The sequence below is a fragment of the Triticum dicoccoides genome, chromosome 2B (assembly GCF_002162155.2).
Source record: "Triticum dicoccoides isolate Atlit2015 ecotype Zavitan chromosome 2B, WEW_v2.0, whole genome shotgun sequence".
Classification (NCBI taxonomy): Eukaryota; Viridiplantae; Streptophyta; class Magnoliopsida; order Poales; family Poaceae; genus Triticum; species Triticum dicoccoides.
In genome coordinates, this window is record NC_041383.1 from 797,843,240 (window position 1) to 797,856,076 (window position 12,837).

Here is a 12,837-nt window from a genome sequence, read left to right on the forward strand (position 1 = left end):
CCCGTAGCGAAGCTGAAGTCCGTCTGAATCATGTTAGCAATTGTCGCATACTATGATTATGAGATATGGCAGATGGACGTCAAAACGGCATTCCTCAACGGACATCTTAAGGAAGAACTATATATGATGCAGCCAGAAGGTTTTGTCGATCCTAAGAATTCTAACAAGGTGTGCAAGCTCCAGCGATCCATTTATGGGCTGGTGCAAGCATCTCGGAGTTGGAACATTCGCTTTGATGAGATGATCAAAGTGTTTGGGTTTATGCAGACTTATGGAGAAGCCTGCGTTTATAAGAAAGTGAGTGGGAGCTCTGTAGCATTTCTCATATTATATGTAGATGACATACTTTTGATGGGAAATGATATAGAACTTTTGGACAGCATTAAGGCCTACTTGAATAAGTGTTTTTCAATGAAGGACCTTGGAGAAGCTGCTTATATATTAGGCATCAAGATCTATAGGGATAGATCAAGACACCTCATAGGTCTTTCACAAAGCACATACCTTGATAAGATATTGAAGAAGTTCAATATGGATCAGTCCAAGGAAGGGTTCTTGCCTGTGTTGCAAGGTGTGAGATTGAGCTCGGCTCAATGCCCGACCACGGCAGAAGATAAAGAAGAGATGAGTGTCATCCCCTATGCCTCAGCCATAGGATCTATTATGTATGCCATGCTGTGTACCAGACCTGATGTAAACCTTGCCCTATGTTTGGTAGGAAGGTACCAAAGTAATCCCGGCAAGGAACACTAGACAGCGGTCAAGAATATCTTGAAGTACCTGAAAAGGACAAAGGACATGTTTCTCATTTATGGAGGTGACGAAGAGCTCATCGTAAAGGGTTACGTCGACGCTAGCTTCGACACAGATCTGGATGACTCTAAGTCACAAACCGGATATGTGTATATGTTGAATCGTGGAGCAGTAAGCTGGTGCAGTTGCAAGCAGAGCGTCATGGCGGGATCTACATGTGAAGCGGAGTACATGGCAGCCTCGGAGGCAGCGCATGAAGCAATATGGATGAAGGAGTTCATCACCGACCTAGGAGTCATACCCAATGCGTCGGGGCCAATCACTCTCTTCTGTGACAACACTGGAGCTATTGCCCTTGCCAAGGAGCCCAGGTTTCACAAGAAGACCAGGCACATGAAGCGTCGTTTCAACTCCATCCATGAAAATGTTCAAGATGGAGACATAGATATTTGCATGATCAACACCAGATCCGTTGACTAAACCTCTTCCGCGAGCAAAACATGATCAACACCAGAACTCTATGGGTGTTCGATTCATCACAATGTAACTAGATTATTGACTCTATGCAAGTGGGAGACTGTTGGAAATATGCCCTAGAGGCAATAATAAAAGGATTATTATTATATTTCCTTGTTCGTGATAATTGTCTTTTATTCATGCTATAATTGTATTATCCGGAAATTGTAATACACGTGTGAATACATAGACCACAATATGTCCCTAGTGAGCCTCTAGTTGACTAGCTCGTTGATCAACAGATAGTCATGGTTTCCTGACTATGGACATTGGATGTCATTGATAACGGGATCACATCATTAGGAGAATGATGTGATGGACAAGACCCAATCCTAAGCATAGCACAAGATCGTGTAGTTCGTTTGCTAGAGCTTTTTCCAATGTCAAGTATCTTCTCCTTAGACCATGAGATCGTGTAACTCCCGGATACCGTAGGAGTGCTTTGGGTGTACCAAACGTCACAACATAACTGGGTGACTATAAAGGTGCACTACAGGTATCTCCGAAAGTGTCTGTTGGGTTGACACGGATTGAGACTGGGATTTGTCACTCCGTATGAGGGAGAGGTATCTCTAGGCCCAGTCGGTAGTGCATCATCATAATGAGCTCAAAGTGACCAAGTGTCTGGTCACGGGATCATGCATTACGGTACAAGTAAAGTGACTTGCCGGTAACGAGATTGAACAAGGTATTGGGATACCGACGATCGAATCTCAGGCAAGTAAAATACCGATTGACAAAGGGAATTGAATACGGTGTTGCTTGAATCCTCGACATCGTGGTTCATCCAATGAGATCATCGAGGAGCATGTGGGAGCCCACATGGGTATCCAGATCCCGCTGTTAGTTATTGACCGGAGAACTGTCTCAGTCATGTCTACGTGTCTCCCGAACCCGTAGGGTCTACACACTTAAGGTTCGGTGATGCTAGGGTTGTAGAGATATGAGTATGCAGCAAACCGAAAGTTATTCGGAGTCCCGGATGAGATCCCTGACATCACGAGGAGTTCTGGAATGGTCCGGAGGTAAAGAATTATATATAGGAAGTGCAGTTTCGGCCATCGGGAGAGTTTCGGGGGTCACTGGTATTGTACCGGGACCACCGGAAGGGTCCCGGGGGTCCACTGGGTGGGCCCACCTATCCCGGAGGGCCCCGTGGGATGAAGTGGGGAGGGGACCAGCCCCTGGTGGGCTGGTGCGCCCCCCTTGGGCCCCCCTGCGCCTAGGGTTGGAAACCCTAGGGTGGGGGGGCGCCTCCACTTGCCTTGGGGGGCACTCCACCCCCTCGCCGCCGCCCCTTGGGAGATCCCATATCCAGGGCCGGCGCCCCCAGGAGGCCTATATAAAGGAGGGGGGAGGGAGGCCAGCCGCACCCTGAAGTCTTGGCGCCTCCCTCTCCCCCTGCTACACCTCCTCCTCCCGCAGTCGCTTGGCGAAGCCCTGCCGGAACTCTGCTGCATCCACCACCACGCCGTCGTGCTGCTGGATCTTCAACAACCTCTCCTTCCCCCTTGCTGGATCAAGAAGGAGGAGACGTCACGCTGACCGTACGTGTGTTGAACGCGGAGGTGCCGTCCGTTCGGCACTAAGATCTCCGGTGATTTGGATCACGACGAATACGACTCCCTCAACCCCGTTCTCTTGAACGCTTCCGCTCGCGATCTACAAGGGTATGTAGATGCACTCCCCTCTCTCATTGCTAAATGAACTCATAGATGGATTTTGGTGAACGTAGGAAATTTTTTATTTTATGCAACGTTCCCCAACAATTTCTTAGTACCAGTTCTGCATTAAATAGTGACATGAAAAGATTACATTGTAAAATCCATTGTCAAGTACAATGGACGATATTTAAGGAAGGAACACATCCTCTATGTCAATTTCAAAATTCGGTGATAGCTCCTGTAACCTATTGACACTCTGAAAATGGGCCTAAGGCTTCGAGAACGACAATATTTAATCAAGAAAAATAAATTAAATAAAAATGGTAGGTCTACCGATCGCCACATCTCTACATGTAGCCAACGCAGTAGGTATAGGAGAGAACTTCTTGACATAGTCGAAGGGTGGTTTAATGACGACGAGAAAAATATCCATGCCTTGATGAAGATGTCACATAGGTCCTACCAGTAGGCAGGTTGTGGCTATTGTAGGCGTTAGGACAGAGTCCCATGGTGGGGATCTCGATCCAGGGTCATGGGTGAATCAACTGAAGGAAATATGCCCTAGAGGCAATAATAAAGTTATTATTTATTTCCTTATATCATGATAAATGTTTATTATTCATGCTAGAATTGTATTAACCGGAAACATAATACATGTGTGAATACAGACAAACATAGTGTCACTAGTATGCCTCTACTTGACTAGCTCGTTGATCAAAGATGATTGTGTTTCCTAACCATAGACATGAGTTGTCATTTGATTAACGGGATCACATCATTAGGAGAATGATGTAGTTGACATGACCCATTCCGTTAGCTTAGCACTTGATCATTTAGTATGTTGCTATTGCTTTCTTCATGACTTATACATGTTCCTACAACTATGAGATTATGCAACTCCCGTTTACCGGAGGAACACTTTGTGTGCTACCAAACGTCACAACGTAACTAGGTGATTATAAAGGAGCTCTACAGGTGTCTCCAAAGGTACATGTTGAGTTGGCGTATTTCGAGATTAGGATTTGTCACTCCAATTGTTGGAGAGGTATCTCTGGGCCCTCTCGGTAATGCACATCACTATAAGCCTTGCAAGCAATGTAGCTAATGAGTTAGTTACGGTATGATGCATTACATAATGAGTAAAGAGACTTGCCGGTAACGAGATTGAACTAGGTATTGAGATACCAACGATCGAATCTCGGGCAAGTAACATACCAATGACAAAGGGAACAACGTATGTTATTATGCGGTTTGACCGATAAAGATCTTCGTAGAATATATGGGAGCCAATATGAGCATCCAGGTTCCACTATTGGTTATTGACCGGAGACGTGTCTCGGTCATGTATACATAGTTCTCGAACCCGTAGGGTCTGCACACTTAAAGTTAGATGACGGTTATATTATGAGTTTATATGTTTTGATGTACCGAAGATAGTTCGGAGTCTCAGATGTGATCACAGACATGACGAGGAGTCTCGTAATAGTCGAGACATGAAGATTGATATATTGGACGACTATATTCGGACACCGGAATGGTTCCGGGGGTTATCAGATGTATACCGGAGTACCAGGGTGAGGGAGTCCTGGACTAGGGGGTGTCCGGATAGCCGAACTATCATCATTGGCCGGACTCCAAGACTACGAAGATACAAGATTGAAGACTTTGTCCCTTGTCCGGATGGGACTTTCCTTGGCGTGGAAGGCAAGCTGGGCGATACGGATATGTAGATCTCCTACCATTGTAACCGACTCTGTGTAACCCTAGCCCTCTCCGGTGTCTATATAAACCGGAGGGTTTTAGTCCATAGGACGAACAACAATGATACCATAGGCTAGCTTCTAGGGTTTAGCCTCCTTGATCTCGTGGTAGATCTACTCTTGTACTACCCATATCATCAATATTAATCAAGCAGGACGTAGGGTTTTACCTCCATCGAGAGGGCCCGAACCTGGGTAAAACATCGTGTCCCTTGTCTCCTGTTACCATCCGCCTAGACGCACAGCTCGGGACCCCCTACCCGAGATCCGCCGGTTTTGACACCGACATTGGTGCTTTCATTGAGAGTTCCTCTGGGTCATCGCTCATAGGCCCGATGGCTCCTTCGATCATCAACAACAACGCGGTCCAGGGTGAGACTTTTCTCCCCGGATAGATCTTTGTGTTCGGCGGCTTCGCACTGCAGGCCAATTTGCTTGGCCATCTGGAGCAGATCGAAAGCTACGCGCCTGGCCATCAGGTCAGATTTGGAAGTTTAAACTATACGGTCGACATCCGCGGAGACTTGATCTTCGACGGATTCGAGCCACAGCCGAGCACGCCGCACTCCCACGATGAGCATGATTTAGCTCTGCCGCCGGACAGTGCCCTGGAGGCCGCACAAGAGTCCGTTCCGACCCTTAACTCGGAGCCGACTGTGCCAATCGAGGATGGGTGGCTAGACACCGCCTCGGGGGCTGCTACGGCGATGGAGCCGAATACCGAACCTGTCCCTTGTAAAGCTTGTGACTCCAAGGTGCCGGACTCTTCTCCGGACCCTGAACCTTCCGCGCCCCTGCTAATCAAACCCGAGTGGGCGCCGATCATGGAGTTCACCGCGGCGGACATCTTTCAGCACTCGCCTTTCGGCGACATCCTGAATTCGCTAAAGTGCCTCTCTTTATCAGGAGAGCCCTGGCCGGATTATGGCCAGGACGGTTAGGATGAGGACGACGAAGAAATTCAAAGCCCACCCACCACCCACTTCGTAGCCACTGTCGATGACTTAACCGACATGCTAGTCTTCAACTCCGAAGATATCGACGATATGGACGACGATGCCGGAGACGATCAAGAACCAGCGCCCACAGGGCACTGGAAAGCCACCCCAACTCATGATGTATATATGGTGGACACACCAAAAGGAAGCGATAACGAGGAACAATGGGACACTGCGAAGGATAATTCTCCCGAAAAACAGCCGAAATGGCGACGCAAGCGCCGCCCGAAGTCCCACCTCGACAACGACAGCACCCATATAGACCCAGCCGTAGAGCAGGGCGAACCAGTGGACGACGAACATGCCACCAAGCAACCATCCGAACAGGATGAATTGGATAAACAACCCATTCCCGGCGAAAACAACAGTTTGGATGATCTCACGCCGGACACATCGTTGGAGCAGAAGAACCTCCACAAAAGGCTCGTCGCCACTGCACGAAGCCTGAAGAAGCAGAAGCGGAAGCTCAAAACAGCGGAATACGTACTCAGAATGAGATGGAGCAAAGTACTCAAGACCGAAGACAAATACGGCGATAGTCGCCAAGCAAAGAGCTACCCGAAGCGCAAATTGTTGCCCGAATTTGACGAGGAGGCCGTAGAGCCCCAAAAATCAAAAAACAAAGAGGCCGCCCGGTCGGATAAACGACCACATGACAAACTAAGAGCGGCAAGCGGCGCCGCACACAAATCGGCACGCGATCCACATAAGGATCCTCGCAAAAAGGATGGCCCGGTTAGATCCATCTATGGGCCAAGAATGCAAGCTCCAGAAGGTAACACAACACGTCGAGTATTTAAAAATCATGGCACACCAAAATACAGGGGTGCCGCACACCCCCTATGTTTCACCGATGAGGTGCTAGATCATGAATTTCCAACGGGATTCAAACCCGTAAATATAGAGGCGTACGACGGAACAACAGACCCCGGAGTCTGGATGGAGGATTACATCCTCCACATACATATGGCTAGAGGAGATGACCTCCACACCATAAAATACTTACCCCTCAAACTCAAAGGGCTAGCCCGGCACTAGCTCAAAAGCCTCCCAGAAAATACCATTGGAAGTTGGGAAGAGCTCTAGGACGCATTTCGGGTAAATTTTCAGGGGACTTACGTCCGCCCTCCGTATGCAGACAATTTAAGTCACATAACTCAACAGCCTACAGAGTCAGCCTGCAAATTCTAGAACAGGTTCCTCACCAAAAAGAACCAGATAGTCGACTGTCCGAACGCTGAAGCCTTAGCAGCTTTCAAGCACAACGTCCAAGACGAATGGCTCGCCAGACACCTCGGCCAGGAAAAGCCAAGAACAATGGCCGCACTAACAAGCCTCATGACCCGCTTTTGCGTGGGAGAGGATAGCTGGCTGGCAAGATGCAGCACCAGTGACCCAAGTACATTCGAGATCAGAAATGGAAATAGGAAACCACGGCGCAACAAGGACCAGCGCCGGACTAAAGGAAATGGTCCAAAGAGCACAGCAGTCAACGCCAGATTCAAAAGCTCTCGGCAGAACAACCAAAAACTGCCTCTCAAGGAGAACAACGACGAGCTATCCAACCTAAACAAAATCTTGGACAAGATATGCCAAATCCACAGTACCCACGCGAGGCCTGCAAACCATACCCACAGAGATTGTTGGGTCTTCAAGCAGTCCGGCCGACTTAACACCGAACACAAGAGGCTAGACACACCAAGTGAGGACGATGAAGAACCTCACAAGCAGAGCACCGGAAAACAAAAGGATTTCCCACAAGAGGTCAAAACAGTAAATTCACTTCAAGTGACAACAAGAAAGAATAGAGCGGCGCCCATTAAAGTACGCACCGCATGGTCCACCCCAGCGGAGTCCCGACACTGGATGTCAAAACCAATCACTTTCGACCATCAGGATTACTCCGGGAATATCCAGAATGCAGGATGGACTGCTTTGATATTAAATCATGTAATCAACGGACTACAATTTACACAGGTCCTAATGGGCGGCGGTAGTGATCTAAACCTGCTATATCACGATACAATCCGCAGAATGAGGATAGACCCAACCAAAATACGCCATAGCAACACTTCCTTTAAAGGAGTGATGCCAGGCCAATATGCCCATTGCACGGGCTCTCTACCACTAGAAGTTGTGTTCGGTTCATCCGATAACTTCCGTCGCGAAAAGCTAATCTTCCATATCGCCCATTTAAAAGTAGCCATTAAGCACTATTGGGACGTGAAGCTTTCGCCCGCTTTAACGCAATACCGCATTACGCGTCTCTTACACTCAAAATGCCCGGTCCACGCGGCATCATCTCATTAAAGGGTAACTTCGAGTGTTCCTCGATTACGGAAGAACGTGAGACTGCCTTCATAGCCACACTCCAATCCGGCTTTGCTGATCAAAGCCCCTAAACAGGTCATTCAAGACCCCGGACACGGTTAGGCGAGTCCGGTATAAATAAACAAGGGGCTTACTAGCCGCGTACCCCTTTACAAGGGGCTCCACGCATGCACAAAAAGAGACAATAAATCTCAATTTCATTCATTCTTTGAATCATACTCTGTTTATTTCAAAATACATCTTTCACACGGACTCTTTTTCAACTAAGTTCTCCTTTTTTACAGATAAACACCGTGCGACACCCGTCCAGGATACGGCACAACGGAGACACAGGCGCAGACGTGCAGTAGGGACCCGTTGCAAGGATTCTTTTCAGATTAAGACCCTGCGTAAACCTTTTTTGCTGTCTCTTGTTGATACACATCCCCCGGTTTTTTGCTATAACCGAAGAGGAATCTGGCGTTTTGGCATCGGCCGCGTCAGATATTTTTGCGCGTACCTGGACACTAGGGGCTTAGGGCATTGTTCTGCCCGTTTTTATAAAGACCGAATACCTTAGGGAGTGTTCGGCGTCTCGAGTTAGGCCTTATATGCATCAGCTCCGAATCATGTCTTTGGTCAAATGTTGGGTTTGCCCGGCTCCTGTGTTTTGCTGCCTTATGTTCCGCTCTATCGGCTAACACGGCACCAGGAGAACTACTGTGATTGTGCCCCAGTTCGTCCAGGTGAGCACCTCAGTAGAGAAAGCCGAAAACTGATTGTCATGATATAGCGAGAGACTGGTCAACCACTCGATCGACCACCGGAATGTTTAGAATTCCTCCGCTTTAACGAAGGGCCGTTTCCCGGTCAGGCACATACGCGCCCCGAAATTCGGAGAGCGCAGTGCACCTGGGGGCTATATAGTAGCCCCACCATCGAACTCCTATGGCTAAGTGAAAGTGATAAAGCATTATAGTCCGGTTGCCTAGTTTGCTATGCTATCACCTCCTTCACAGGACCAAGACGTTGGATTAAGTGTGAAAATGCGCTTTTTTTGCAAACACCCCCGCACTATGTGCGTGGGGGCTGAAGCCGAAGACTGCCATCTTTCAGGTTATATACACATATACGTTAACGGCCGCACAAGAGGTATTTCAACACTTGAACGCCCAAGTATAAAAGGCCTTATATTATATTTGAAACACGGTTTCACAAATCATACATGTCATTTGAACATAACGTTTTTCGAGCACTGCGACTCTATTAAACTAGCGCCCTGCAGGACTTCCTCAAAATAGTGCTCGGCTGGTAACCGGCTTTTGTCCGAGTCCTGGGATGCAACGTCGGTGGCCTCCATGTTCGCCCAGTATGTTTTGACACGGGCGAGAGCCATCCGTGCACCCTCTATGCATGCCGATCGCTTCATCGCCTTGATATGCGGCACCGCATCAAGGAACTGCTGCACCAAGCCAAAATTACTCTTCGGCTCGGGCCTTTCCGGCCACAAATGAGCCACGACATCTTTCATGGCAAGTCCGGACAACCTATTCAGCTCAGCCCACTCGGCTAACCGATCGGTTAACGGAAGTGGACGCTCCGGACTATGGAATTGCGACCAAAAAAGCTCTTCCATTTTGTGATCCTTTTGGCCCCGGAAGTGTGCGACCGCATCTGCGGCACTCGCTGCCAAATTCAGATAAGCATCCTCCGCACCCCACAACTGGCCCATCTGAGCATACTTCGGATCCGTGAATTTCCTACGCAGCAGAAAAGGCTTTCCAGCCGCAATATCCCCCTGACGTAGCTCCTCCTTTATAGCCCTCATCGCAGAGCGGACATCCTTGGCTTCGGCGGTGGCCTTCTTCAGGTCCCCCTGCTCCGCTCGGTGTTCTCTTTCAAGAACCTCATAGCGGTCGATAGCATCCTTCAGCTTCACGGCCATTTCGGCCATTTCCTCCCTGCTTCGGCAGTGAGCAGCCTGTTTGGCTTTTAGCTCTTCGGCCGCCTTCAAGGCAACCGCATTACTTTTTCTGGCTTGCTCCTTGGCTCGAGCAAGCTCCGCCCGAAGGTCCTCTATAGCAGCGGCGCCATCTGCATTAAGCATACATGTTGTAAGGCACGAGCGTCAAGCTCCCTTACAAGGCGTCCGCGGAGAAGCCACATACCTTGTGACTCATCAAGTCGCTTATTGACCAGCGCGATGTCCGCATCCGCAACGTCAAGTTGCCGCTTCAGTTCGGCAAATCCATCAGTCCGGCTGGCCACCGAACGCTCTGCCACCTATATAGGAAAGGCGACATCTTACAATTGAGATTATGATCCTTGGCACGCTGTCACCTTCGACAACGTACCGAGTCTCAGGGGCTACTATCTATACAGGGCGCTTTCTATGCGCAAAGCTATCAAAAGGTATATCATTTTTTGCGTACCTCAAACCCCGTCAGTAAACTTCTGACGGCCTCATGCAACCCGCTCTCAGCGGATGAAATCCTTTCAATCACCATACTCATCAACGTACGGTGATCTTCTGAGATAGACGCCCGCCCGAGCAGATCCTTCAGCTCCTCCGGCCGTACACCAGTTGGTGCCGAACTCTCCGGCCCCGCCGGACTCGGGGAGACCCTCCGCGATGATACCTCAGGGTCGTCCGCCCCGCCTGACGGTGCGGCAGATGGAGGCGTTTCGCTCTCCATCATCTCCGGACGAAGATCCCCTGAAGATGAGCTCTGCTGAGAAGGGCTGAGATCCGAACTACAAGGTAAAACTTCGGTTATCTTCAAAAACAAAAACAGGGATGTCCCTTATTACAAAACTCCCCTTTCTACTTACGGCTCGTTGGAGGGCTGATTCCCTTGGGGAAACAATGCGGCCGGGGCTTCTCCTGGCGCAGGGCCCTCTGCTAAAGATTTCTTCCCCCGCTTTGAGGCCTTGGCCTCCGGATCTTCAGAAGCGGCCCTCTTCTCCCCCTGGGAGGAGGGATTCTCGATCCCCCCTTTCTTAAGAGCCTCCATAGCGGAGGCGGTAGTTTTCCTGTTTTCCCCCTCGCCCTCTTCCGAAGGCGCAACCTCCACCATCTTGATTAACACCGGATCTGGCGTGATCTCAGGGAGGGGGCCGGACACCGTATCAGTTTTGCTTTTGCTATCCACTCCTGTTCAAGGGATAGCTGGTTAAAGGGCAAGTTTATGATAAATGTATGGACAGCATGTCCGGGCAAAGGACTACTTACTTGAGTATCCGGGCGATTGCAGCTCAGGCCTGCGTCCTCGGTTAAGTCCGGACACATCTCTTGTGATCCGAAGAACAGTTTATACATCTCCACGGGCGTCGCACCCATGAAGTGTTGGAGAGCTTGCGGTCCCTCCGGATTGAATTCCCACAGGCGGAGGGGGCGGCGTTTGCAGGGCAGAAGGCGCTAAATCAGCATGACCTGCGCCATCACAACCAGATTGATCTCCCTCTCTTGGAGGTCTCGAATACGGCCCTGCAATAATGGCACGTCCTTGGACGGCCCCCAGTCAAGCCCTTTGTTGACCCATGACGCCAGCCGTTGTGGAGGGCCCGAGCGAAAGGCATGCGGCGCCACCCATCTGGTGCCCCTGGGAGCGGTGATGTAGAACCACTCATGTTGCCACAAACCGAGGTCCTTTTGAAAAAAGCCCTCGGGCCACGGAGCGTCAGCTCTCTTGCTTATAACTACCCCTCCACACTCTGCCTGCCGCTCGTCGATCATCTTCGGCTTCACGTTGAAGGTCTTGAGTCACAATCCGAAGTGAGGAGTGGTGTGGAGGAAGGCTTCGCATACGATAATGAACGATGAGATGTGGAGGATGGACTCCGGATCCAAGTCATGGAATTCCAGCCCATAATAAAACATGAGCCCCCTCACGAAGGGATCCATCGGGAAGCCTAAACCCCGATGGGAGTGAGACACGAACACCACGCTCTCACCAGGCTCAGGAGTGGGAATAACTTGCCCTTGTGCGGGCAGCCTATGCGAAATTTCGCCAGTTAGATACCTGGCGTCTCTTAGCTTTAGCTCATCTTCTTCCGTGACGGAAGAGGGCATCCACCGGCCCTGTAGGTCGGAGCCGGACATTGTCGAAGGTCCGAAGTGCCTGAATCTGGAACCGTGGGTGTAGGAACTCGGGGCGAGGGGCGGATTCGATTGAAGATTGAAGAAAAGGGACATGCCTTGGTCTCATTATAAAGAGGTTGAATACCAAGAGCCGTCCCCGTAACCGTTTGGGACTCGCCTTCGATGGAGGGGGCGAGCCAGCGGGCACGGTTGGGTTACCCACGCCCGTATTGATGAGAATCCCGGAATAAGGGGAACACGATCTCTGCTTCGACAAGATGTGCCAAGGAAACCGCTTCGCTAAACGCGCTGAGGTGGAACAATAAAAACAATTCGAGTAAAGTCTTGGCCGTGGCGTGATGTCATGCTACGAAATATGTCAGCAGATTGAAGTTGTGTAAATATTATTCTCTCTACGGTGGTATGTGGAATTTATTTTGCAGAGCCGAACACTATCCTGGTGTTCACAATCTTCTATGAAGAATTCAGAGGAGGAACCCGCCTTGCAAAGCCGAAGACAATATACACGCCAGACTCGTCATCATTGAAGCCTGGTTCGGAGGCTACTGAGGGAGTCCTGGACTAGGGGGTGTCCGGATAGCCGAACTATCATCATTGGCCGGACTCCAAGACTATGAAGATACAAGATTGAAGACTTCCTCCCGGGTCCGGATGGGACTTTCCTTGGCGTGGAAGGCAAGCTTGGCGATACGGATATGTAGATCTCCTACCATTGTAACCGACTCTGTGTAACC